Below are 27,503 nucleotides of genomic sequence, written 5' to 3'. Positions count from 1 at the left end.
TATTTTAGCTTAATAGACTCACTGGTTTGTAAGGTTACATAAAAAAGGGGGCCTTGTTACTTATTATTTGATATCAATTTGACTTGAATTTTACAAATGTCTGGTGAATTAAAAATTTAACTTAGTAAATAGTCACAACCAAGAATAAATTTTACTGTTAGATATATAAAATACAACGAATAAATACAGGCATTAAAATAAGATAAAATTGAACAATAAATCCTCAAGAATATTACAAAACACAAAGCAATAAACAACAAATATAAAATATGTATAAAATATGTAAAAATAATAAATATACAATTATTATAAATGCACAACTTAATCAAATCAATTTTGCTTAATAATATTGAGGTTTTTAAAAATAATTATTCTCAATATTTTTATATTACTTGTTCACATTTTGTGATTCCGTTTTTATATTGACATTGTTTTCAGTTAAGTTTATGTATATAATTTTTAATGAGTTTACCTTTTGTTTGCTTTTCCTTTTGTGAGAATTTTTACATTTTGAAAATCAAATTGGCGTTTTGTCTCGAAAATGTGTTGTTCTAATCCAGTAATTTTGTTGTTGATTTTTAAACTTTTTTTCATTTTGTTTCGTTCAGTTTTCAACAAAAGTATTGTTTCTTTTTTCAACATAAATCTTACAACAAGTACTGTATAACAAATAAACTATTTTGTTCTATTTCAATTATTTTCTTTTTTATTGTCGGAAAAACTGAACTTATTTTATTATTTAACTAGGGATGAATGAAAAACTGTTATATTTACAATATAAACTAGGAAAAAGGAAAACTTAAATTATCCNTGTGGGGGAGTAACTAATTGGTACGCACTACTTGCCAAATAAACACTTTATTAACAAGTTATACAGTATGCGTCGTTCGTCTTACACGTCTTTCGCTAAAACTCCCTAAAAAAACAGTCAAAAAACACCTTTTCTCCTCTTTTCACTAGCACTCTCTATGCAAACATTTTCTTTTTTTAATACTTCAAATATTTGTCTGTTAAAAAAGCAGTGAATATACAAATATACTATTTGTTATTGTGCATTTATTATGGTTATTATAGAAGTTTTTTCGTTTTCTATAGCTAAATTTATTAGTTTCTTTGAGAAATTATTTTTATAGAATAATTTGTAATTTATTTTTAAAAAAATTGTGATAATAAAATCATTTAATACGAACATGGGTCTAATATAGTTACTTATACAATTAGTTTTTTTGTTTAGAAGGATGTGATGATAAAACATTTAATATCCATTTATTGAATATGGTGTTTCAGTTCACAAAAATAACCAGCAACCTGGATCATAAAGTATTTTCACCACCAAATTAAATTAATGAAAAGAAATAAGAATAATTACTGCCAAAAACCAACAGAATTATGTCAAACTAAAATTATCATATGATAAGAATTTTAACTATAGATTACATTATTTATGTATATCAGCGTATTTAATAAAGTAAAGTAGAAAAAAATTGCATGTTAAGTTTGTATAATTTTAAATTCTGCCTTACTTTAACATTATACTGTTGCATGTTTAAGAAGAAGAAGAAAAATATATCTATTTTTTTTCGATATCATTCGTTGATTCTCAATAAAGTTGTATCAGTATTCGACTTTTTATAAGGTTATTTTCAGGCTTTTTCAAAAGGATTCAATTTCTTAATATGTATACATTATAAAACAAACAGTTCAATGTACAATATAAGAGGATAATAAACCACCATTGAAAATTTACACAGAGAAACCAGTTAAGATTTACATCACGTAGCGGCCGTGATTAAGAGCTACGTGAATTGAAATAAAGCGGAGGGCGTATGCTGTGCCTGCCTGGTGCAATCAGCATCCCGCCATCATTTGGAATCCGCATCGGCTCTGATACGCATCCGGTTTCGCCTTACGACCGTACAGCACGTCAAGTGACTTGACGATCCACTTTTCCTCCTTTTACACCTACCCCAGTCAAGCGCAGGCATCGAACATTTAGCAACACGCCCTTCCTTGCTTAGATTGTTAATATTATCGATTGAAAGATTATTCAACTATCTAAATTTATAAAAACTACGATATTTATTTTTTTGGTAATAATGCTAAATATATCAAGCATAAAAATGTGATATAAAATCATTGACTATTAAAGTGTGTATATAATCTTAAGAAGTGCGCGGCCTTATAAAACTCTTCTGCAACAAACTAGCCACTGAACATAGACGGACTAGTCAAAGTAAGTAGACCCTTTGAACCCCTTAAGTCAGTTAGCCGAGCTTTAGTAACTCACTTGACTAGTTCGTAAGTTTTAATGAAGTTATTTGTTAGATTTACCCATTCCCCAGTGGGCTCAAAAGTCAAAAAACGGACATAATGTTAGTTTTTAATTTTTAGGTTAACTATTTTTTTGTTATTCAGCTGTAATGAACAAAACAGTGAGGTTTTTCCTGTAGTGCATTCCCCGCAATATTAGGCGACATATCGACAAGTCTCTTTTATGTAAGTACGCAAAGTGTGTGGTGCGAGAGTAGGCGTAATCTTTGTCGTTACCTTTGGTAAATTAAATTTAAGGTATTTTTTATTATTCCGTCGGACTTTGTGTGAGTCGATATTTTGTTAATAATGGTATGATATTAATTAATCTTTATGATATTGGTTGGTATCCATTATATTTCGAGGTCCGATTGCCCAAATAACTGCTTTCAATTAATTAATCTTTATGTAAGATATTGGTTGAAATGAAAAAGTTAGTGTCACGAGCGGGTTCGAACACACGACCTTCGGCTAAATACGCCGTTGCTCTACCACTTGAGCTAACGTAACATCGGTCCATTTCCTCCACTCCTTTCATTTCAACCAATACCTTACATAAAGATTTATTGATTGAAATAAGTTATTTGGTCAATCGGATCACGAAAAATAATGTATGTAGTAAGTAAAACGAAATATATCTTCACTAAAGCTCTCCATGGCTATTTTTTTTTGTCGCAGAGAATCGAATCCTGATTACACGACATTTGAAAAATGGCAAAAAGGAGGGAAAATTCGAAGGGTAGGTTGAGATGGGAAGTTGATGTCTAAGTGGATTGAAGTCACGATAGCTCAAGTGGGAGAGCAACGGCGTATTTAGCCGAAGGTCGTGGGTTCGAATCCCGCACGTGACACTAACTTTCTCATTACAACCAATACCTTACATAAAGATTAATTAATTGAAAGAAGTTATTTGGTCAATTTATCACGAAATATAATGGCATTGGTATGATATTTTAAATAGTGTAAACAATGTATGTGAACTGTTGAAAGATATTATACACATATCACTAACATGTCATTTAAACTTTACAAGTAATTAATTAAGGTTTTTAGTTGAGATAAAAAAGTCAGTGTCACGAGCGGGATTCGAATCCACGATCTTCGGCCAGATACGCCGCTGCTCTACCACTTGAGCTATTGTGACCTAAATCCACTCGGACACTAACTTCCCATCTCAACCCCACCTTTTGAATTTTCCCTCCTTTTTGCCATTTTTCAATTTTTTTTCTTAATTAATTGTAAGATATTTATTGGTCAAGCGGACCACGAAACTAGTGAATTTACATGTAATTTAAACTCAATAATTTAAGTATTATTTACAGCGAATTCTGTGATATTGAGATTGAACTATTTTTTTTGTATAGACCCCCAACACATGGTTATATGTATACATTTATTTATCGCTTACTAAATACCCAAAGAATAAAAAAATAAACAAAAGATATTATTTCAAACGTCTTCCGTATACCGTAACTAGATTAGAACGAGGAATGATCGAGTTAACCGATTCTACAGGAAGGTTACCTCCTTCACAAAATTGAATCTAGTCATGGTTATTACTTACTGTAAATAATAGTTATTAGTTAGATTATTTATTTATTTGTTAGCCAGTAAAAAACTCAATATAGTGTAAAGTAAAAATATAAGAACAAAACTGACCGAAGTACCTGAACGTGCCGCTTTTATTTACGTTTTTTAACTACGTTTCCGTAAGTTTATTTCAAACATTGTTTTACGGTGAGCCTATGCCATTAAAATAATTATATTTACCCTTCTGTACCTCCCTGAATAAGGCTCAATAAAAAACAGAAAGCTTGGCAAAAAAATACGAATACTTCATTTTCGACCACATAACTGATCCCAAACATCAATTGTTAACCATCGCTGGTCGGTAATTAATGTTATATGCGAACTGTTGTAATTCGTTTGTTTATGAGTTTTTTTAGTATTAAACGAGTTGTGTTTTTATATTTTCATTTTTTCCAGAGTAATTTTTTTTATGTTGTGTTGTAGAATCATGCTTGCCTATATTGTTGAGCATTAGTGATGATTTTCTTTGATATAAGGCGTGTAAGTTGATTTTTCATTATTGTGCCAAGCATTCTTATTTGTTCTTTCATTTTTTTTTTCTCTTATCCTGTTTGTTGCTATATTTTGACGTAAAAGTCATTTTTGTTGTGCCCTTCACGACCTTAATGATTTGACTTCACAGAATCACACAATCACTGAAGATGGCGACATGACGAAACGCGTCTGATAGACCAAGGGAAGACAGTGCAACATGATCAATGACGACCAATTTGCCTTACAGTAATGTTAATTAATGACAAGAAACATATCTCCCCATTTTCTCTTGGCTTTTCTCTTTACGAAAAGGTATTTAGTACAGTAAGAACCTTTAAATGAAATATCAAAGGAATTAATTTGGTTGCCACGGTTCGCTGGTATGGGGTTTTCCTGGTACGGAAAATTGGATTGTCCTACGATATTAAATTATAAAACGATAAAATCGTGTTAGAAGTGTGTTTTACACATTTCATTACATTACGTTAAGTTCTCAATTTACTTTTAGTTTTGCTTAGGAGCTATATTTTGTAAAATCCATTATATTTAGTGGCCTATTGGCCAAATTACTTTTTTCCATTGGTTAATCTTTTTATGCAAGTTTTTGGTTGAAATGAAAAGTTAGTGCCACGAGCGGGATTCAAACCCCTCGACCTTCGGCTTATTACAAAAGAGAAATTTTTTAAGGGTACATCTACAATGTTTAATTACATCAACTTTAGTAATAGTCTTTTTATGAGTTTAGTGTCACGGGCGGGATTCGAACCCACAACCTTCGGCTCAATACCGCTGCTCTCCCTCATGAGCTATTCTGACCTCGATCCACTCGGACACCAATACGACTTGTCAACCTACAATCTTTCGAATTTTCCCTCCTTTTTGCCATTTTTCAAATGTGTAATCAGGATTCGATTCTAGGCGACATTTGAAGTGGCCGTGGGTAGCTGTTAGTGAAGTTATACTTCGTTTTACTATTAAATCCATTATATTTACTGGTCCATTGACCAAATTACTTATTTAAATTAATTAATCTTTCTATGTAAGGTTTTGGTTGAAATGAAAATGTTGGTGCTACGAGCAGGATTCGAAATTTTGTAAAATAATTATAAGAACCCTTAATGACAAGATTTGTGGTTTTATTCCTAAAAAATCACGTGATACAAACTTATATTTGAAACAATGCATTCATTAGAAAAATTTCAAAACGTTTTTCTCTAAACGTAAGTGGAATTTACAGTATAAAGTGAGGATTTGGGTCATAATTGAAATTAGATAAAACCTTATAAGAATTTAATTCGTAAATGTGAAATAAAGGTGAACGAGGCAAAGAACAGATGGGGATTGAGCAGCACAGTTCTCGCTGCCCAGGTGAAGCGCGATACCGATCTGAAATATGATAATTCTCTGCAGTGGAAATCTAAACCGCCATCAGTAAGTTGAGAGAGGATTCGCCCTTTATTAGCTCTAGCAAGATCACCGACAAGCTATCTGCAAACTAACCCTCTTAATTTAAAATGTAATTTCAGCAAAATTATCTTTCTCGTTTGTAACTCGTTTAATTAAAGATAGCATTTCTTCCTTAGAAAATATAGTGATTTCTTTCTAAATATTTGTTCTGCCTTACAACGATATCCAATGTTATAATAAAAATAATAAATGCAGCATTTGTACCAAAAAGTAGCCAAAACGTTGAAAAAAAATAATGCACAAAAATAATACGAAAAGTCAAGTTAGAAAGAGTAAGCTTGAAGAAAGGTGAATTTCGATTGATCCCTGGTGGTGGAAAAACACCAGACGTGATCTGAGACCCAAACACGGTTGAAATAATTAGAAGGAGTTTAAAGAGAGTCCGTGAAAACAAAAAGCGCCATAGAGAAGGAAAAAATAAAACTACTAACGACTTTTCACCTTCTTTTAGCATTAATTACTAGGAAAGATTGAAGACTTTTACAACTAGCGATTCTCCTCATTTATCAAAAGTTGTAAATTTCTTCAATTAATCACACCTACCCAATGGAGACGTACTATATTGTAAACAAGTCTTTGTAGCATAGTGTTTATGCTAAAGTTAACATATTTTAAGTTTTAAAAACTTGATTACTGTCGAAATCAGTCTAGACTGTTAGAATTGAATTTCTTTGATATCGGAGCATTGAATTACACAGAACAAATAGAAGCAAATAGCAAATTTTCACCTCTGTTAATGAATAAGTCGTGGTATATCAAATTCTATTGAACATTATATGTTCATTTAATGTTTATATGCTGTAAGAATAGCCATTGTTTGGTATATGAAACGAGCTAGATTGCTCGAAAAAGCAAAATGTTAAAGTTACAATACATATTGTGGCAATATGACAAATTATAGCTAAAAATACAGGGTTAGTTTAATTTCTACTGCCTTTTTTGGTAAAATTCCCAAGAAATATTTATTTGTGTATCTCTCCAGGGTAACGGAATACGGTTAAGAACTTTTTCTATACCTATTGTTGCATAATCTAACTAATCTAATTTTACTTTTTCAATGTACATTGTTTGAAAGTTTGCTGAATTCAAGTGTGCATCGATTAGCAAGAAGTAGCTCATTAAAGTTTCAGCCTGGTACAAATTTTGGTCCAACAAATGCAAACTTACATAAATTAATATTTGAGGCTTTTGAATAATCCCAAAAGCATATCAAAATATTGAATGATTAGTTGACTAAAGTTTAGTTTTTACGTTTTTCGATTTAGAACAATCCAATTTACAGTTTTGAATAAAAATAATACTTCGAATTATTTGTTGATATTTTTACGTTTTTCAAATCCCTGTTAATTTTGGAGGAAGGAGCCACCGAAAACTCCGTATCTTTACTCGTATTTTGTGCCTATTCTTTAAAATTAAGAGACGCACATTTTTTTCGGTAACATAAGAAAGTAATTAACTACAAATTAAAATGATAAATAAATAAATTGGAGTTGTTTGAAGAAGATTTCGTTTAACTGAAAACAGCGTTCGAAATAAGACCAAATTAAGAAGGGTTGCTCTAAATTAAAAGCCGTTTGCACCGTTGAATTCACGTCAAAAACCTTTTCAGAAATGAACATTTATGAGTATCTTGCCATTAGAAATAGTTTAGTTCTCCTCCGCGGTTTCAGTTGACAAAAAGAGTTTGAGCAAAACGTTTTGGTTCATGAAAAAAACCACATAAAATAAAAATTTGCTTTCTAAGATTATTTTATATTAATAAAAAATATAGTACAGGAAAAAGTCAAACCCATCTTGTATGCTCATGTGCCTGTATAAGTTCATGCTTATACATGAATAAGTGATGTTTTTTATTTATTTTTAAATCATTTCTTTACAGAGACTCAAACTAATAATAATAATAAAATAAGAGAAATGATGATAATCATAATTATAATAAATGAAGTTTAAGCGCCGATAAAGCTGAGCTCTACACTGGCCCTTTGCGTGTTTTACTCCTTTATTGGTCTTCCATGCGTATTTTTCAGGCTGCAGCCATTTGAACGTTTAAATCTATTACAGACTCACTGATTTTGCAAGATAACTAAGTCGATATCCGTTGCATGTCTCTCATTTTAACTCAGATTGTCAACTATAGGATAGATAAAACATACAATAAAATGTATACATCAGCACAAACATATATGAATGGTCATATTCACTCCCTCTACATCAGGACTCGATATTACTCGAGGTGGTATTGAATCAACTCTATTCTCTCTAATATCTTACTTTTGTTTTTCTGACATTACAGATTCACCCCTGAATAAAAAACTTAATTTTATTATGATTTTTTCATTGTAATGAAAGCCCCAGACAGTTTTTGTCGATAAGATTGTAATTATTATTTATCTCGTTGTTAACTAATATTTAGTTATTTGTTTTACATTGTCAACATGTCGATATACAGGCGTAATATTGCTCCATCCAATTAACGGCGATTTGGTTATGCTAAACCGGCTCGACATAAATGTAGTGCGTAAGGAATGATTTGCTCGCCCGGCTTTGAAACTTTTGCAGTATAAGAGGCGAACGGCTGTTTTTCCCCTTTATATTTTTTTTAAACTTTACTTCTACACGATGAATTTTAATTTTGATACGTATTATTTCTTTTTCATGTCTATACACTACACAAGACCAATTTCGGTTTACGTATCAAACAGCAACATTTTAGCAAATTCAAGTTATTTTCAACAACAATTAGTTGTTGAAAGAGAAGCCAAAACGTTGAAATTTTTTGAACCGTTTTTCAAAATCTTTTTGCTCTATTACGGCCAATCATTTTTTGCTTAATGTACTACGGTACCTGTAGTGTACCTAGAGTGTTTTTAAAACTAATGAGTCCTTAATTTTTATCTAAAAACCTCAAAGTTGTGGTTACTTAAGTACATTTCTCCGCCCATTGATGCCTTTTAAGCAAATCGTTGCCTGTTATTGTTTTACAAACTGAAAAAAGGATCACTACTATATTTGCAATTAATTAAGTTTTTTTTATCTCAACTAAAAACCTTAACTAATTGAAAGATATTAATTGGTCAAGTGATTAAAAAAAAATTCACGAAAACTAGTAAATTTAATAAGTTAAAATGAAGTATACCATCACTAAAGCTCTCCGTGGCCATTTCATTTGCCGCCGAGAAGCAAATAGATTACACGACATTTGAAAAATGGCAAAAAGGAGGGAAAATTCAAAAGGTGAGGTTGAGATGGGAAGTTAGTGTCCGAGTGGATCGAAGTCACGATAGCTCAAGTGGTAGAGCAGCGGCGTATCAAGCCGAAGATCGTGGGTTCGAATCCCGCTAGTGATACTGACTTTTTTATTTCAACTAAAAACCTTAATTAATTGAAAGATATTAATTGGTCAAGCGGACCACGAAAACTAGTGAATTAAATATTTGCGATGTTTATGAAAACTGTACTTAAAGTTAAAAAAATGTAGAACTTTTCTCGAGAAAGATTTTTATCGGATCAAATAAATTTTACCCGCTGCTCCTCATTTTACGCCATCAACACGTTACCCTCTTAATATTTCAGCAGGGATATGCTTTAGTCGAGGAGGAAATTTTTGACACAAAATATACATTAAAACAGAATATTTAAACAACGTAGGTGTTAGCGAGTCTAGGCATACCCTTAACTTGATTGTATCCTTCAAATTATTTGAAGCACATTTAATGGAAAATGTTTCATTCTATGCAAAAAACAGTTCTAGTTAAACTTAAAGAGATTTATAAAAATGCATTTTTAGACAAAAAAAGCCCCTACTTTCTTAAAAGTGTAAAAATGAAACTGTCTTACGATTTTCCTCGTCTGACAATCCTGCCGGAAACATGCTTATAAATAAAAAATTTTTGTAAATCGAAACAACAAAATTCTTGCCGGTAATCCTGAGAAAAAACACGTTTCCTCTCCTCTTCTAAAAATTTTATAAGTTTGGGAATAGTCAGACTTTCAGTCTTTTTGGGGGTTTGCGTTAAAATCAAATTTTTTTTTAGAATAATATAAAAAGTAATTGCTGTTTACCATCTTTTCATTTTAATTTCTAGAATAATTACTCTTTGTGCACACTAACTTTGAGGGAATTTTCTAATTTGTCTAGACTTGACAAAAAACTTTATCGAGTGAATTAATACAGTGGTAATTTATTGTTTTAATGATGAGAAGCCATTAATTATTCGACTAGTAGTAATAATATACATTCTAAAATTTAGCTAAAAGATTAAAATATTCATGATTTTTTATTACAGTTACTATTACAATATCTTAATATAAAAGTAAGAGACATTTATGTCATGAATATTACATAACTGTTTGATCTGGCAAATAAATAAATAGAATGCAAAAGTAGGAAGCAAGAAAAAGAAGGAATGAATAAACATTTATTAAAGAAATAGGTATACATTATGTTGCATAACATTCATTAAGCAGGGGAAGTAGAAAAAGAAGGAAGACTTATTTGGCTGTATGTTGAAGTACCGGACAATTGGAGGGGGCTAACTCATGGATAGGAAAGGGAGAGTTTTCAAATACTAGGGTGAGGTGTGCACTTATAGGTTTTAACAATGATGGTTGTTCGAAATCGAGAACTGAGAAGATGGGATTTAGGATCAGAAGAAGTACAGGTTAAGTGGGCAAAGTCCGCTTGACTCTGCCCTAGCCCAAACAATAATTAAAATGATTTGGACTTCAAATGACGAAAAATAATAATCGGGATAAAAGTTTGTTACACAAACGTTAGAATTATGTTTTTTCACAATTTTTATGTAACACTAAGAAGTACTAAACCAAACTAAATTTCACTGATTCATTGATTTCATGTTAGTGATGAAAAGTAGGTCAGTATTAGTTTTTAACCAGATTATTTTCAAAGTTTATACAATTTTAATAGTCAATGTTCTGTAGTTTTGTTTTACAATTAATTCGGACAACAAATTGCAAAATTGTAAACTCGCACGGCCATTAAAAAGTTACATACTGAAAGAGGAATGACGCCTGGAGGCTAAAATGTTAATTGCAGAGTTTCAAGCCTGCACCCCGGCTAGCGACGAAACTTTAAGTGATCCGCAATTTTTTTCTCTTCTCGGGGCGAGTAGGCCAGAATCGTTTTTATCGGGGCCGAACGACAGAAAAAGGCGGAGGCTGCCCCCGGCCGGTTATTCTTCCTACGCGCGGAACCGGAAAGCTTTTTTACGGAGGCAAGTCGTGTAAAAAACCGTGTTGCTAAATTGGTGCATTAGCTTTCACGTGAAATATGCATGATTTATTAATGCAACATCTCGGCAACCCTAGCTTTTTATCCGACTCCTTCCAGTTTTCACTCACTCATCACCCTTTTTCTACCCTTCCATGGTCCCAAACCAAGACCCACTAAGGTGCGAATTACTCGAATTTTTTCTATGCCATAGCATTTAATTAATTATAGAACCACAGCATCGGACAGCGTAACATCAACAAAATCAATACTATCCCAAAATTTATCATCCTGCACCTCTAAGTACTTTATATTGAATTTTGCATCAATATTGAAATAGACAAATAGTACTTTTAGAAACAACTTAGACCAAGAGAAATATTCTACTTGTAATATATGCCAACTTTTTGAAAGTATCTTTTAAAAACTAGTTTTATTTATTTATTACTGTAGGTTTTTTTTTGTATTTGGACTATTTACTTAGCTATATTAAAATAAGTTACTACAATTAAACAATAATTACTAGTACTTAAAAGGTATAACATAATCTGTAACATAAAATATATATTCATTGAAAAAAGGCGATCTTAACTTTATAACTAAAACACTACATATACCATAGTCTGATTTTTATTTTTATTATTCTTAGTAGAAATTAATCACTCTTCTGGCGATACTATATTAGAAATATAACTATGATAACTAGTGCATATACTTTGTAAATGAGACAGCTGATTAAAAACATACGAACAAGAATTTCATTCTCATGTAAGATAATGAAAGTTTAGCTTATATAGTGTCAATAAGAAAGGTATTATGCATAATCATTCTTTTTTCCTTATTCCTATACCATTATTACGATAAATACCTTCCCCCAATGTAAGTGATATTTTTAAATTTTATATTTAAATTTTTAATATATATCTCTATATGTATCTCCTCTTACATTTAAAGAGAAGAAATAATTTTGCTTTCTTACCAACGTACTATTATATTTTTCTGTATTGATAGGTTCAAAAATTCCATGATCTCCGTAACTTTTATTCAATTTAGTAAATTACATGGTCGTTTCGGGCTCCTGGCCTATCATCAGAAACTGGACTATGCCAATGATAAATATGTATTATTTTTCCATCCCCTTTATTTGTTGAGGGGAATGTCGTCAAAATTTTCCGTTGCATACGGCCAATGCAGTTGGACAAGCGTGTGAAGTCGTATTTGTTTTTTTTTTGCTTTTGTCAGGCCTCCCTTGTTGGACAGGGGAAATCCGATTAAACCTAATTATCACTATCTAAAATAGGTCGGACCGATTCGGAGAAGGGTGAAGAATAGCGACTGAAGTTTTAAAACAATTTTGACGACATTCCCCTCAACAAATAAAGGGGGTGGAAAAATAATAAATATGTATCATTGGCATAGTCCATTTCTGATGGTGAACCTGGAGCCCGTAACGTAAATTTAAATTATTAAATTGAATAAAAATTTTCAACCACGGAGATCTTGGAATTTTTCAACCTATCAATAGAGAAGAATGTACCGTGGAGTTGGTAATATATAAAATAAGATATATTTTTGAACATAGATTTCTGTACATCTCATTTAAGTGTCAAAAATCATGATTGTACGGTAGTAAAAGTAGCACTGCACTCACAACATCGATTTTATTGTTTTCGAAGTTATTTGCCTGTTGTTAGTTTTCACCTAAATTGTATATGGTCTTCCGATTAGATTTTCTCTTGGAAAGGAAAAGCCATTACTCTTTCATTTTAAAACACTTTCTAAAACATTTGGTTTACCGATTTCTACGTATGTTCACGTTTATAAGGTTATGTAATGACAAATGAAATATGTTAAAAAAACAAAAAAGTTATTTATTTGAAACAAGAAACTGTTCTAAGGCAGGTTTTGCTTTAAATATTGTTTCCTCTAACATTTCCCTATTATTAAATTTTTACTAGTCACTTTAATTCCGTTTTATGTCATCTTTGGATGAACAAACGCGTTTTCACAGTTTATTTCAATACATTTTACGATCATACTAAAAAAATATTTTATCCGCACGTGCTCAACTAAAAAGATTCCGATTGAAATTTCATAGTATAATTTTATTTTTATGGATAGTTTGGAAAAGTTAATAATGAAAAAAAGAAGGAATAGTTTAGCCTCAAACGCACATATTTTTAAAATTTATTCTTAGGGTTAGAAGCTGAGCCTTTGTTTATGGTATTAATGATAGGTACATGATGTTACGGATGGATGAAGATTGAATGAGATGGTTATTAGTAAGTAGAAAAATTGTAGACAGGCGTCAGACTGTTCTTATCAAAGTTCCATAGAGTTGAGAACATTTTTTAAATCAATTTAAATGGTTTTTTTAACCATAGATTTTTGCCTTTGTTATGCATATATTTTAGGGTTTAAACAGTCGATTTGTCTTTTTATGTACGAAAGAATTTTAAGTAGGATCATATTAAAAGAAATTTGATGTAAAATAATACCTGTTTTTTCGGAGTACTTAACGTCTTGCAACTAGTCGGTTGTCAAGGACGAGGATTTCTATCAGAACCTTCAAATCAATAATTTTTACATTTGTATTGTACAATTTCATGGGCTGTGCGGGGATTCGAACCCGGAACCGCTAGCATATACAAATCGGACGCATTAACTTACTTGCTGAAGCTAATTCCTAAGATTAATTAAAAATATTTTATGCAAACTCTTAAATACGAATTTTTAGTAATAAAAATAGTAAAATTTTTAGTAATAGCAATAAAAATAGTCTCATAACGAAAAGCGAATTAGTCGAATCTGATGTTCAGTGTTCCACTTTAAAATTGATATTACACGAAGTCAACATTATTACAAAATCCATTTTGTTTAGTGGTCTAATCTCAATGAATTATTCTTTTTTTGTAAGGTTTTGTTTGAAATGAAAAAGTTAGTGTCACGAGCTGGATTCGTACTCACGACCTTCGGCTTATTAGATAAATTCTCTAATTTCGTGGTCCGCTTGACCAATTAATACATTACAATTAATTAAGGTTTTTAGTTGAGATGAAAAAAATTTAATGGCACGAGCGGGATTCGAACCCACGATCTTCGGCTAGATACGCCGCTGCTGTACCACTTGAGCTATCGTGACCTCGAGTGGTAGAGCAGCGGCGTACCTAGCCGAAGATCGAGGGTTCGAATCCCGCTCGTGCCATTAAATTTTTTTCATCTCAACTAAAAACCTTAATTAATTGTAATGTATTAATTGGTCAAGCGGACGACCACGAAATTAGTGAATTTAATGAATTAAAATGAAGTACACTTCACTAAAGCTCTCCGTCGCCATTTCAATTGTCGTCGCGAATCAAAACCGATTACACGACATTTGAAAAATGGCAAAAATGAAGGAAAACATAAGGTGGGGTTGAGATAGGAAGTTGATGTCCGAGTGGATCGAGGTCACGATAGCTCAAGTGGTAGAGCAGCGGCGTATCTAGCCGAAGATCGTGGGTTCGAATCTCGCTCGTGCCATTAACTTTTTTCATCTCAACTAAAAACCTTAATTAATTATTAGATAAACTTTAAAAAAGAGAAATTGTTTAAGGCGACATCTACAATGTATAAAATTTATAAGGTTTTTCAGTGATAAAAATATTGAAATCAACTAAAAACCCTTTTATAACAGAAATAGTTGTTTAAATATTTGATAAATTTTACTAAGACATACATTTTTATAATTTTTTATATTATTAAAATGTAAAGACAGGGGATGATGGTCATAGCACCCCTAAATTGACCTCGTAAATAAGTAGTCAAAATATAATTCAAGTAATTTGTTTTTTCTCAACATCCATCCTTACATATCTCGTTTATATTTAATTTTGCAAGCCAAATTTTTGCCTGTACACGTATTTATAGATATCTTTGTGTAAGTTTTCTTCAAAAACAGCATAGTTGTTTTAAAAAACATAATTATGTTTGTGATCTTTAAAAAACGTTTTTTTGCAGGGCTCAAAATATTCAGTTTCTTCCCCAAATATTTGTATTAATCTTTTATATAGTGTAGAAAAAACGAATATTTTCTGTGTTTCTTTATTAGAAATATGTTTTAATATAATATTATGCCTATCTTATGTATTGAAATTGTACATAATTTGTGAACGAAGTAGCATATTATTCCTGCCTATAATTGTCTTGTCCTATCTAAAAGAAAAAAACTTTATATACCTGCACAAAACATGCTTTATATAAATTAAAACTGAAGGCAGAAAACTGAATTAAAAACAATTTAAATTACTCAAATATTTATTTGCTCGGCTCCTATGGGTCACTGGCAAGAGCTCTTAAATTTATGATATCCCATGTCCGAACCATTCCTTTGCTGCTTTAGGGTTCACAAAAATGTCTATAGCTGAAATACTGTTAAAGATTTAAAAAGGTAATACTTTATAATAATTAACAAAGTTGTCTGAAACAACTTTATATAAACTAAATTAACATTTAAATCATTTAATTGCTCATCGTCAACATTTGAAAAGAGTTTAGGTTTTTTTTTTTTGGTAATGAACAATAAAAATATAGCCGGTAGGTCAATTATGAAGACAAAAGTCCGTATTTACTCCGTAAGTCACAGAGCACTGAGGGGGAAAGGCGGATATTGGAAACGAGCCTACCGACTTTCCTTCTCCTTGGGATTTCATTTGGACAAACCAATATAATGTATATTTTCTTTCCCATCTCTTCTTCTACTACGACAAAAACATTTTATACATAAAGTTATATGAATGGTATTTATATACATCAGATATATTTATGGTCAAAACATGTTTTTGGTAACAGCAATGAAATATATTTTTTATAATGAAATCGATTAACTGTTTTGTAGAGATTTTGGATTTCATTGAAATTTGCAGAAAGTTGTGTATTAGAATGAAACTGAACAACAACTAGAACCACACCTACCCTTCGTAATTACACGACAATGTTGCTTACTGTTGCTGGTAATTGCCGACGGAAACCACCCAGGTCTTCTAGGCCACAATACGTCTTAATAGAATTAGTTCGAGCATAATTAAGCTTTGTTCATCACTCTGAATTATAATGTAATAATAAATAAAACGTTTCTATTATTAAAATATTATTTTTTTAACACTCATATTAACAATGCAACGATAATAATTAGCGCACAGCGCAGATGCCCCTTATGTAAAGGAAGGTTGATCGATGTCTCTCACATAATAAAAGCTTGTCATGACTTGGCTCCTTACAGAGAGCTTGTAAGCTTGCCGATTTAAGAATGGCTCTCGTACGCAGTAATAATTTTCTGGGTCCTCTGTTCATCTTTTTAGAAGACGTGGGTTTTTGTAATGGATATAAATCTGTTTTATGTTTTTGTGGTCCTGAGTTTTGTCTGAGTGCGTGTATTTATTAGCGTGAAATGTAGGGGCACAATCGTCTCACGAGTAGTGTGTGTGTGTGACTAGCGTCAATGGCGGAATATTTAAGTTTTCATAGGCGCTAATTTAGAATAGCTAATTACTATTGCGGGTAGATCGATCGAGGTATCGATTACTCCACTGACTAACCACAATGAGTGCAATGCACATAGGCGAGAATGTATATATGTATACAGGTGTTAGTGTTAGGCTAGAATATATGTTGCATGTGTTGGGGGCTGAAACGACCTTGCTGTCAAAACCCCTTGGAGCCTCTGGCATTGGCTCAAGGGGGATACTAGCGACCCAGCCACATAATATAACGGGGTAGGTGAACTTCCGTGAGGTATAGGTCAGGAAATGACCAACATGCGCCCTCAGCTTTTAGATATCCAAGAAGCAGCACAGATATATATAAAACAACGATATATATNATATATATATACATATATATACACACACACATAGAAATACATATTTGTACACACAAAAAAATGAAAAAAAATTACCTGTAGAATCTTTGCGCTAGTGAAGTAAGTTGTTCTGTCCTGGAAAAATAAAAAAATAAATTTAAATGGTGAAATATTTAACCAAATAGCAAAGAATTGAATATTCTGTAAAAAATATTCTAAGTTTTATTTGTTAAATTCAAAAAGGAGGGAAAATTCAAAAGCTGGGGTTGAGATGGGAAGTTAGTGCCTGAGGGGATCGAAGTCACGATAGCTCAAGTGGTAGAGTAGTGGCGTATTAAGCCGAATGTCGTGGGTTCGAATCCCGCTCGTGACACTGACTTATTTATCTCAAATTAAAAACCTTAATTAATTGAAAGTTTTATTTATTATTAAATAATGGTAACAGTCAAAATATATCAATGGAATAGGTTTTATGTTGAACTGTTTTTTTTTTCAATTTGAAATTGCAATAAAAAAAAGTAGAATTCTGCAGAAAATATGAAAAAATTATGAAATGTAAGCTCGCTATACTATAAAATTTTACGACACTAGTCTAACGCAATTTATGAATATGTATTAATGTTATGATATAAATCATAATTCGCATTTAAATCCATTTCCTGTTTAGATGCAACTACAAAGACAGAGGCATTCGGCAGAGCATTCTGGATGGGCATAAATAAACCGTGCCCTGGGTTGTTACGACTGGCTTATAAAGTTTCTGTTTTGTGTGTGTCTCGGCCTGGTGGCAAGTCGAAATGAGGCTGTACGTTATGAGCGGTCACACAAACACATCGGACCAACAGATTTAGGACCACTTAGTCGCCTTACAGTTCCACTGCCCATGATTTATTTAACAGGAGCGGGCGAACGGGAAGGGGAGACTCGTCCATTAGAGCTGGAAAGAGTGAAAACGGCCGTTGGAAGGGGGGGGGGGTGTTTTTATGTTTGTAGGTCGCAGAATTGTACCCTTGCTAACCCTAAGTGTTTGTATGATCTGAAGCTCAATAAAACTTATAATGTATTCAGATAGAATTTTTATGAAAAAGTTATACACCTTTTTTTAAATATCTAAACGGTGAATATTAAATACACTTCTAAATCTTTGATTAATTTTCGCCAATCTCTCGCTATCTGAAAACCACTGTCCTTTTAGACGTTGATAGGATTATCGGGAAGAGATCGGGAGGAATGTCGTTATATATGAGGATTATAGTGGGATTGAAACTTAGTATGAAAAATTTTGTAGCTATATAATGCAATATTTTCATGAAGGGAACAGTTAGATCATTGTGGAGTTGCAACGATGCAATAGGACGATGTATTGTCAATGGATCTAAGAATTCGCAGGATTCTAGAACATAGGAAAGTTTTGTGAATTCCCATTTCGGTTGCATTACTTATATGAGCATTTTGTAGTCGAAGGAGAGCTTAGATCAGTTGACTATTACTATTTTAAGTAATCTTTACCACCGGTGAGTCCTTGTCAGGCTCTTGTACTCGCCAAGATAGAGGAGATCGTTTTCGTTGGATGAGGGTGTAATTGATTGGAGTTAGAGGGATGCCATGGAGTATAAAGATGTTTGGGATTTTATGGTTAATTTTGAGATTGATTCGGCATTTCTTGAACAATTGGCTTAGAGAATAGAGGTGTGACTGGAGGGTTCATGGGGTTGCAGAATAGATTAACAGTTTCATCATATGTTATGATAAAATTGCAATACTAGACAGCTACGAACGACGACAATACATTGAAAAACCGTGTCCGCTTTATACAAAGTAGAGTAACAGGGCTCATATTCGACAATTAGGTAGGTAAGTCTTGTTGGCCAGAAAGCGTAGCTAGGCTATGATGGCTTTTTACAAACTTACTACTGAATTATCGCATTCTTCGGATTTGGCTATAGGAATTTCTTCCGTTCCACTTTGATTCAGTTTATTAAAATTAAATTATATACTGGATAAAAATGAATTTTATTGATCTTGGCAAACCAATATTGAAGGTCAAAGTGTAATTATAATATTGTAAATGATTTCTTTTGAAATTATTATTACACATTCATTTATGCATAATGTATTGGTGTTGAAATAATGACATGACAGGTTTTTTGAAAAATAAATATGTCGTGCTGATTTAATATAAACACCAATCATTATTCGCTGATTATCTTCAAATATGCATACAATGCGTGCTAATTAGTGACCGTTAATTAATAATTATTTGGAAATCGTGAGATGCGGTTTGGTGTGATGTATGTTTAAAAAAAACATGTTCTTTATCGTGCCAACGTTTCGATCTTTATTGAGATCATCTTCAGGGCTCAAACAGTTTTTCTGTGTAGATTTATCATTCTTGTCTGTCGTGTGACAGTGCCAGCAAGGCCCGGTTGACAAACCCGTGTAGTAGTTTTTTGAAAAACTCTAAATGACTAGTATTTATTAAAGATTCAAATAAAACAAGCACTTTCATAGCTCCTTCACTTCACTTTTTCACGCCCATTTTTTTATTTGTGTATATATAAATTATGTTTTATCAAAAATCATGTTTAAAAAATTATCAATTAAAATGATTTTTCAAAGCGTTTTTTTTAATCATTTTTGTCTTTAAAGTTCAAAAAGACGCCTTTATTGTACATATTTTCAAATAAATATCAATTAATATGATTTGATATGCACACAAAAATTTTTTTAACCCATTATTATTTTTAATACACAACCTAACCGTTTAAAACATATTAAATGAAAGAGTAATTATAAACAAAACCACTGTAAATATCATACATTCCATAATTTAAATTGGAGTTATATTGGTATCACAGTTTCGATATTTAGGAGATCAAATTCCATTTATGTTTGCACATCAAATGTTTGGACAGCAGGAAAAATCCCTTATTGGCGCTTAAAGCAAATAGCCATTTATTAATTTGACTGTGAACGCAAATATGTTTGTATGTATTCAAAGACAATTTTACCGGATTTTACTACAAAACTCTTCGAAGGATTTCAAGTCTTCCGTTAAGTTAAGTTTTAAGTCCTGTGTGTTGATTCCACCTTGGTTTGCTGTCTACGTACGTAGAGAAGAGTCTGCTTTTTTTAATGTAAATACATACTGAATTCAATTTTTTTATTTTCATTTCTTCTCTTTTTTAACCAGACTGATAAGCTCGAGATGTTCTTGGATGTTAGAAGTTGCTTGGAAAGATTCGGGTTAGAAGAATGGACTGAATTTCATCCGCATAGAAGATGTGTGTAAAACTCGTGTTGGGATTGATGTGAAATTCTGAAATAAAATTGTAGTACAAGATGTGTCCGAGAATATTTATTTGTGGGACGCTGGCTTTCTGATATCTGAGTGTTCTTTGTCTCACCTCAATCTATAGCAGCGGTCAGTTAAATAGAATTTCAGAATATAGTAATATTGAGCGGATATGAAGCGTTTTACATTACAAAGGATCTTTGGGTGCTAAACCATATCAAAAGGGTGAGCCACATCTAGGAACGCTTTCAAGCTACACTCTTTGTTCGCTATAGCAAAGAAAATTATTAAGCTAGAATAGACTTTAAAGTAAGAAAAACAAAGATAAATTATATACTGGAGAAATTCTTGGATAAATTCTTCCTTAAGAGCAACGAATATAATTTTAAGGGTATTTGTTGCAACAAGATTTTTCCTTTAAAACTCAGCATGACATTTTCAAGAAAATTAAATTTATGTAGTAATAATGAATTTAAAATACAAAACGTAAAGTTAACTAAAAGCTATTTCTGTGTTTGGTGCAATTTCAATTTAAAACATTTACAAAATATATAAAAATAAATAAAAGCAAGTCTGATTTAATAGAAATTATAAGATAAAACAAAATGGAAAAATGTTTATTAATCTATTCAATATAGTGAAAAACTTTGAAAAATGGCAAAAAGGAGGGAAAATTCAAAAGGTGTGGTTGAGATGGAAGTTAGTGTCCGAGTGGATCGAGGTCACGATAGCTCAAGTGGTAGAGCAGCGGCGTATCTAGCCGAAGATCGTGGGTTCGAATCCCGCTCGTGCCATGGACTTTTGTATCTCAACTTAAAACCTTAATTACTTGTAATAGTGAAAAACCCTTGTTAAATCCATCTATCTTAACAACAAGTTTTTTAAAAACAGTTAGATGTTTTGCATTTTTAACATCTATGGACAATTTTTTCTCAATTTTGCACGATATGGTGAGAAAAGAATTTTGAATACAGGATGTTTTGTTTAAGAGGATTGGATTGATAAAAGCTGAACAAGATAATCGAGAAGTGGTCTTGCTATTTAAATGAAAGGCTGAGAACAGTACTCTAGGGTTTTGAAATGAAGGAATACTACAGTCAGTATTTTAGTTTTTCTAAGAGGTTTTGTAGAACAAGCCTGAAGTGAAAAAGGTACTCAGGGTAGGATGTGTATTAGAAATAATACGGTTTAAAAATTTTCTTTTGCGCATTTCAAATTATTTTAATTGATATTTGTTTGAAAATATGTAAAACAAGACGTCTTTCAGAACTGACATCAGAGAGACAATGATGATATAAACGTTGCTTTGAAAAATAATTTTAAGTGATAATTTTTAAAACATGATTTTTTATTATTTATAAAACATAATTTATATATACACAAATAAAAAACGGACGTGAAGAAGTGAATTGAAGGAGCTATGAAAGCGCTTTATTTTCCCTAAAACGCTCGTTTTATTGGAATCTTTAATAAATACTGGCCATTTGGAGTTTTTCAAACAACTCCTATGCGGATTTGTCAAACAGGCCTTAGTGGGTAAAGCCATGAAGGTACGAATGGCAAAAACGCTGAAAAAGGGTGCCTTCCCGCAAGCGAGGGTGACATTACCATTAAGTGGATAATTACGTTGAGCAATTAAATCCGGCCTGGGCTCGTAAATACATCAAAAACAGAAGGGTTGGCTCTTATTCCTACTCCTGAGTCAGAGAAGGAGGAATAAAGGAAGTGGTTCAATGCATTTTTCTCCGGACGAGGACTTTGGGGTATTTCGCCTTCAGGCGACTACAACAAATTGAATTTTTCCCTTCTACCCAAACCCACGCACTATTACTTTTACAATTTAAATTATTTTCTTATTGATCAATAACTTTATTGTTATATTTCATCTATTTTTGTAAAAATGGTTCTTATATCTTTAAATTTCCTTTCACAAGTTAATAGTAGTTCATTGAAATAACGTTTATTGCAATATATTCACAAAATTGGCTAAAATGTTCATAAAAGTGTTTTCTTTAGACTACGCAAATTGAAAGTAAAAATACATAATGGATTGGGTTGTATCACATTCTCATAAATGCATTTTAAGAACTAGGGTTCGAGCGTCTGATGCCGATTTCCTGATGTGCATAAATTTGTCATATCCTTTTCTAACTAATTTGATAAGCAATAACAGATATAACTATTTCAAGAAAAATGAACCTAAACTTCACAATTGTTAACAAAAGAAGATTAGAAATTTCATTTATTGCATTAATTTGTTTTTAACAGCGTTTATTGTTGTCCACTAATTTCCCAAGAGATATATTCTACAAGTTTAACATCCTTTGTACCCGTGTATTATCAGCTCAGCAAGCAATTTACATAGTAATTAATGTTTTTAATCAAAGAGCTGTCTTTTTTCAAAACTTATTCATGTTTAATCATTCCTTTGTTTCAACGATAGCCTTAAGAAGTTTACATTACTTTCAGTATCATGGTTGTTGGGTATGAAAGAATAAAACCAAGGACGTGTTCCAATTTTAAAATGAATTTTCAAATAAAAAGATATGAGTTAAGGGCAAAAATTTTTTTTTTGAAAATTACAAAAAATAAAATTGTTCAGTAGTTTATAAAACGGTTTGTGGTAGAAATATGATTGATGAGGAACTTTGGTTAGATCAAATGACCATAAGAAATCAATAACGCTATGACCTCGATAATAACAAATTGTGGTCATTGGTTGGATATAATTTTATCACGATTTGTTGAACGAACACCGCCACGAGAGAATAATATCTTTATAGCCTTTTGGAAATAAGAGAAGCTATTGAAATCTGTCCATCCATCCATTGGCGAAAGTAAATCGATGATTGATAGTAACATTGGTACGGTCTGCGAAAGGGCATAAAGTTTATGGTGTTCAGATTCGCCCCATTTCCAATTTACATTAAATATGAAGAAGGTCCGTAGTTGGCAAATTTATGCTGCTGCAACCACATATGAAAAAAATTTATTTAGTTTATCGCGTAAGCAAGATCCTATATTGTATTTTTTATTATATAAATACAAAAGTTAACATTAAAAAAATTTGTTTAAATTTGTGTTCTAATTTTACCATAATAAATTAATATTATTTTTTGTTTAGATGAAAAAGTGATGAGAATGTACATAAAAGATCAATTGATTAAAGTATAGCTATACTGATTGATATGTAGATAAATTGATCGAAACTATTAACACTAAACACCCTAAATCAAAGATTTGGGGCCTAATACACCACAAAGAACGCAACATATTATAACCAGTGATACCATCTTCAGTGTTCTTACGTCTGTCGTAATTCTCAGAGTAGGAGAGAGATAGGAGTGAGAGAGAGGGAGAGGGAGAAAGATATAAAGGAATAAGAGAGAGAGAGAGAGAGAGAGAGAGAGAGAGAGAGAGAGAGAGAGTGAGTGAGAGAGAGGGAGAAAGTGTGAAAGAGAGAGGGAGTGAGAGTGTGAAAGAGAGAGGGAGTGAGAGAGTGAGGACATAGTGTACCAATAGAGATTATAAATACCGGTAAAAACAGGACTTTTCTAACAGATTAAATAGAAAGACGTAAATGGATATGGACATATATGGATGGATTGATATATAGAAGTTGATATATAGACAGATAGATAGATAGAAAGAGAGAGAAGATAGATAGATAGAGATAGAGGTAGATATATAGACAGATATATAGATAGAAAGAGAGAGATGATAGATAGCTTGAGATATAGGTAAATAGATAGAGATAAATAGATAGAGATAGATAGACAGATATATATATANAGATAGAGAGAGAGAGAGAGAGAGAGAGAGAGAGAGCGAGAGAGAAAGAGACAGACAAAATATAAACCTTTTTATTAATAAGTACTAACTCTTTTAGAATATAGCATAGAAAAAACTTTTTATTAGTAAAACATGCGTATTTCTTTAAATTTAACGAGTTAAAATTACTACAAGTTATGTTTGAAAGGGAAATTTTTATAATAACAGTTATAATGATGCGTAATATTGATCAAAACTCCAGCGTGGTCGTATGCAAATGTGAAGCCGTCGCAAGGAAATCAGCCTCCAGTTCTGCACTATACCTAAATCCCGTTTTCACAATTTTAAATAAGCCGAGCCACCGTATCGCCCATTAGGCCGAGAGTGCACTCCGTTCCATTGAATACATCAATTTAGGGACTGCGTTGTCAGACCTTTTGATGTAAAACAAGCATTCCAGACTGGGTGAAAATAAACTGGGACGAAACCGCAATTGATTAACGGGTTTATCGATATGTTAGCAATGTACTATCTCTGATAATGTGAAACCTTCCTTAATATAGGTAAGTGATATTGCTTCTATAGTTATTAGAAAATCGGTCATATACAAAGTCAATTTCTTATTAACAAAAAGCTAAACTATCATTGTTCGTCCTTTTCTTTCACATATTCTGATTCTACTTCATTTAGGAAGGAAAAGCTTCACAATCAATAGACATAGGGATCGCAAGTGGAAGCAACTACTTGAAAAACACTTAGTAAACGCATTATCATGAGTTGCAACTTGAGTCTCCTAGGGTTATAAACGATGTGACATTTTGCCTATGCTCCTATACGGCCCGTCGGGTAGGATTAAAACAATCAATGTAATAACAAACTTGAAGAAGTTTGAAAGAGTACAAGAAATAATAGCTCAACGAACATCTGGTTAACAACATTATACTTTTTATTCGACAAGCAAAGAACTTTGTCTAGATAAAATGAGACATATTTTTTATGTAAACCAACCAACTAACATTGAGTAAATAAGCGAGCGGTTTGAAGCTGTTGTAGGCGGCGAACGATGTCTAACCCACCTCTTTATCCGATAAGTGTGCCATAGGATTAATGGCACAGGAGAACGTGGTAGCCAATTCATTGTGATAATTCCTACTTCCTCCAAGTAAATGGTGACAACCCGAGCTACGGACGAGCAGTAATACGGAGTTGTCCCAAATAAATGGAACGAATAGGACCACAGCTTCCAGAAGAACTTCTTCAATGTACCTTAGTGCAGTTAAAGATCCATTTTGCGTGATAATGAGTTCGGTACAGGCATGCCACCCCATACCAAAAGGCTGTTACTCACACATGGCATGAAGCAAACTTTCTCCACGTCTTCTACACACATGGTCTCTGTCTTTTGATTACAAAACCAAACCGGCACTCATCTGTGAAGAGACAGCCTACCAATTTTCAACTGTCCGAACTTATTTGCGAAGATGCCTTTCTACAGTCTCTCCAAGAGAACTTGATGCGGTGCGTCTAGAGACTAAGCTATCCTCACGATGCCTTCGGATGACTGTTCAGGGCTCACTCTTATATTACGAACTGTTTGCAGATCACTACTCATCAAGAAAAATCAAGCTGTTAAATGACAATTTTGTAATGCGGTAAGAGCAATAATCGATCGTCTTTCGCCGTCGTACATCGCGATCGACCAGACTTGGTCTGGACTTTCGCGGGCTCTAAACCAATGTAGAACATAGTGGCTGGTGGACGTTATTGTAAAGCATCAGCCAGGGCAAGATATTCTCGTCTTAAAACCATTTAAAACCATGAGACCCATCCATTACAAACAATTTTAACTAGCGAAACATTGACTGAACAATATCCAATTCTTGGCCGAGAAATAGTCTTTCTGAGGGTTTATAGCGTATTAAATTGGAAACACATACTAAGTTAAGAAAGTCTTCTTTGTTAAGCCCTTGTCAATTATAATAAGCCACAGCACAGTTAAACAAAATATTTCAAATACTGTCAGAGGAAATCTAATGCATTTGACCGCTGATAAGCAAAGTAAATAATCAAAGATTTCTCTATCTAAATAGGCCAGGTCGAACCTTTCGTTCAGTAAAAACACAAGGTTGCAAAACGAAGAAACGCATGCCTACGTAAGGTAATGTGATTAGGATCTGCAGACTCTGGGGTGAGAGGAAACACCGCATCACACATTATCTTCAACTGCTATGCCGGAATTAGTTAGGAGGTACGAGAACATAACCCCAATTAACTAAACCCAATTCAAAATGCTTTAGTATCACCTATTAGTACGCCCTTAACCTTACTAAAATGGTATCCTATCAAAGTGGCACTATGATTTTAGGGGAGCTAAAAGCACGATAAACACAACTACCTGTTATGGTAACATTTTAAATCAACCCAATGTAATTATATGCACAAGTGCATATTTTTATAATTAATAAATAATAAAATATAATAATTTTTTATATACCAATGATAGTATAGTATAATAAAATATATTATTAATATATTAGCATAAATACAATTTAATGTATATTTTATTAATAGGTATATTTTTTCTTTCTTCTGCAACTTATAAAATACGAAATGGAATCATTGAAATCATTACCCATATAAAATGATATGACTAAAATCAGTATGTCTATTTTTAGGCCAATGAAAGCAAAAACTTTCTCTTTCGTACCTTCCTTAAGTCTACTGTTTCTACCACCACGATAACGTGCTTGTACTTAACTTTTTATATAAGCTGTAAAGTATTCGTACCACAATGTTGCTCTTAACAATTAGAGAAAAAAAGATATATTTTGATTTGGTGATTTACTCAATGGCACAATTTTTGTATCATTGTAAGAATGAATGATAGTGGGCATTTTTAGTTATTTACACATTCAATTTACACTTTGACCAATGTGTGGTGTTTAGTGACCAAAATTGTAGGGCCAGAGCACAAAGCGAATTTTATCATTACATATTTCTTTTTAAAGAACGAGTAATCTCTGGGGGAAGGAGTTTATTTGAGGATTTTTAACCAGATTTTAAGGATCTGGATTAACTTTTTCCATTGCCACAATGACGGATTTGGAAAATGGGAAAATTTCAGACGAGCGACTGGTTGACTGTCTGATTCTCCTCGGAATGGTGGCAATCTCAACACGACAGTCAAGAATGACACATCTACACGGAAAACAAACACTTTGAGCTCTGAAAATGATCTCAATAAAGATCGAAGCGTTGGCACGATAAAGAAAATGCTATTCTAAAACCTATGTCACACCAGACCGCATCTCACGACCTCCAAATAATCATTTTGACCAATGTATGACTGAGGAAAACATAAATTGTAATTTTATAAGCTCAACATTTACAAGGATGTAATTTTTCAATTCTGACTTTAATTGCTGCCAAGTCGATCCATTAATTTTTGTTTTTCAACCTTTCAGGGGTTGATGCCCTCGTAGGATCGGGCGGGCTTCATTGCCTCAGACTCCCTGGACCACCGAGGA

General features: G+C 32.5%; 1 protein-coding gene across 2 annotated transcripts in view; it reads right to left on the bottom strand.

Annotated features, from left to right (window-relative positions):
- LOC106667995 (thrombospondin type-1 domain-containing protein 7A-like) overlaps window positions 1-27,503 on the bottom strand; it is a 216,265-nt gene that overhangs the window by 151,776 nt on the left and 36,986 nt on the right. For both annotated transcript variants that reach the window (XM_024225601.1, XM_024225602.1), the window contains exon 2: window positions 17,007-17,045. The gene's annotated coding sequence lies outside the window, so the exon portion shown is untranslated. The remainder of the gene's footprint in view (window positions 1-17,006; window positions 17,046-27,503) is intronic.

This window comes from Cimex lectularius, unplaced genomic scaffold (genome assembly GCF_000648675.2).
Source record: "Cimex lectularius strain Harlan isolate CLEC.00 unplaced genomic scaffold, Clec_2.1 scaffold108, whole genome shotgun sequence".
Taxonomy (NCBI): Eukaryota; Metazoa; Arthropoda; class Insecta; order Hemiptera; family Cimicidae; genus Cimex; species Cimex lectularius.
Note: the sequence above shows the minus strand (reverse complement) of the source record. Positions and strands in the feature narration are given on the sequence as shown.